Source organism: Schistocerca serialis, unplaced genomic scaffold (genome assembly GCF_023864345.2).
Source record: "Schistocerca serialis cubense isolate TAMUIC-IGC-003099 unplaced genomic scaffold, iqSchSeri2.2 HiC_scaffold_1205, whole genome shotgun sequence".
NCBI classification, from domain to species: domain Eukaryota; kingdom Metazoa; phylum Arthropoda; class Insecta; order Orthoptera; family Acrididae; genus Schistocerca; species Schistocerca serialis.
Genome location: NW_026047409.1, coordinates 85,001 through 87,500, shown reverse-complemented (window position 1 = coordinate 87,500; position 2,500 = coordinate 85,001). Strand labels below are relative to the sequence as shown.

The 2,500-nt window shown below is 64.0% G+C and overlaps 1 pseudogene; it reads left to right on the top strand.

Annotated features, from left to right (window-relative positions):
* The window catches only part of LOC126435416 (large subunit ribosomal RNA), a 7,975-nt pseudogene that overhangs the window by 2,934 nt on the left and 2,541 nt on the right, over nucleotides 1–2,500 (top strand).

The window sequence follows — 2,500 nt, the reverse complement described above, 5'->3', positions numbered from 1 at the left end:
CGGACTTGGCTTTTCGAAGTGCGGTCTTGATGTAGTCGTGCTGCTGCTGCGAGGTGCCTTCCTTGGGTTATAGTTACAGGGAGAGTGATGCGCAATACATGGGCCTAGCCCTCTTAGCCTCTCCTCTCCTGCGGTCTTCTCCCCTTCTCGTGGGCCCGCTGATTTTCGCAGAGTGGAAGACCGCACCAGGGGCTTGGGGGGGTTACCAGCCCCCCCTCGCATTATCCCTTTATAGTTGGGGGCAGCCGACAAGAAACAAGAGATGGTGGCCCTTCCGCTGAAGGTGCCACCCCAGCTACCCCAGCACCTATCCGGCCAACCGGCCGTAACGAAAATGCGATAGTTTGTGTAGCTCCCTTTGCTTGCAGTGAGTGCCACCGCACTTTTACCACGAAGAACGGTCTCGGGGTCCATCGCCGCCGCCAACACCCTGCGGCCGCCAACGCTGAGATCGTGACGGAGAGGCATCGCGCGAGGTGGACGGAGGAAGAAGTCCTGTCGCTCGCCAAGGCAGAGGCCGAACTGTTCCTGGAGAGGGACGCCCGGTTCTTCTTTGTAAATCAAGAACTTACCAGGATGTTCCCCGACCGAACGCTTGAGGCAATCAAGTGCCGACGGCGGCAAGCTGCCCACAAGCAGCTTGTCCGCCAATTCATGGAGGCACTTGAGATCGGTCGGGGTGAAGAGCCGGCGTCCCGCCGTGGAGCAGCGAGCTCGCTGCCTGACGCGGGCGAGGCCGCTGCGCCGCCCGTCGACGCAGCCGAGGACTTCGCGGCCGACACCACCGGGCCGCCGCCGGAGGGGCCGACTGACGCCGCCATCTGGGAGCATCTGGCGGGGCTACCTGCTTCCGCCCAGCGTTTCTCTGCCCTGGATCGAGTCATTGGTCTGGGGCGGGGCACGCCGCCCGATGTCATCCTGGGCATGCTCCCGGATGCCCTTGCGTCGGTCGGGTCCAGGGGGGAGAGGTCGATCACCAGGACACAGCGGCCGCGCCAACCATCCAAGCGGCCGCCTGCCGCCCCGCCGCTGCAGAAGCGCAAGCGGCGCCGCTGGGAATACGCGCGGACACAGGACGCCTTCCGTAGGTCGCGTGCGCGTTGCGTGCGCGGCTTGCTGGACGGCACCCTGCTGCAGCCGCCACCCGACATCCCCGGTCTGCTGGACTTCTGGGCGGACCTCTTCACGAAGAAGCCGATCTCCACCGCCGGCTTCATCCGTGACCGCCTTCTCCCGCACTCGGAGCCTGTCGCTCCTGAGTGCCTATGGGGGCCGGTCACACGTGAGGAGGTCGCTGCTGCCTTGCCGCCCAGGGGATCGGCAGCCGGGCCGGACGGCCTGACTCCAGCGGAGCTGCGGCGCCTGCCGCATGAAGTCCTGGTGAAACTCTTGAACCTCTTCCTCCTGGCCCGCGCCCTCCCCGAGCGTCTGCTTCGCGCCCGGACGTCACTTCTCCCCAAAACGGCTGCACCAACATCCCCCGCTGACTTTCGCCCCATTACGGTCTGCTCGGTGTTGGCGCGGACCTTTCACAAGGTTCTCGCGTCACGCCTGATGCGTGCATGTGCTGTGGACGAACGTCAGCGGGCATTCATCCCCCGGGATGGGATGTTGGAAAACACCTTCATCTTGGACACTGCTCTCACCGACGCAGTCCGCTCCTGTCGCTCTGTTTTTGTGGCATCGATCGACGTCTCTAAAGCGTTCGATTCGGTGGACCATGCCGCCCTCCGCCCCGTGCTGAGGGCTCATGGCCTGCCGGATTGCTTTATTGAGTACGTCGAAAGGTGTTACGAAGGTAGCACGACGGTGATAGCGGGCGGCGCCGACGTGGGCGTGCCCCTGCAGCCGGCTAGGGGTGTGCGTCAGGGTGACCCCCTCTCCCCCCTCCTTTTCAATTTTGCGGTGGACTATGTTTTGAGTCAACTTCCCTCCCACATCGGAGCTCGGATCCTTGGTCGCAGAGTTAACGCTGCGGCCTTCGCAGATGACGTCCTGCTTTTTGCATCGACCGCGAGGGGATTGCAGTCCCTCATCGACGCAGCCGTCGCAGCCCTCGCCCATCTGGGGCTGCAGATCAACGCCCGGAAGTGTTTCACCCTCGCCTTAGTCGCGTCTGGGCGCGACAAGAAGGTGAAGGTCGACGCCGACGTTACCTTCAAAGCGGGCAACGCCACCGTGCCCGCCCTACGTGTGGGTGAAACCTTCCGGTACCTGGGACTGCAATTCTCCACCGCTGGTCGCTGCGTTTTCAACCCACGACGCCACCTGGTGGAGCAGCTGGACGTCATCTCCCGAGCTCCGCTCAAGCCGCAACAGCGCCTCCACGCCCTCACCACCGTACTTCTGCCTGGCCTGTACCATGGGCTGGCCCTCAGCCGCACCCGAGTGGGTGCGTTGAAAGCGGCAGATGTGACCATCCGTGCCGCCGTCAGGAGATGGTTCCGCCTTCCGGCTGACACTCCCCTGGGCTACTTCCACGCTCCTGTAGCCCAGGGAG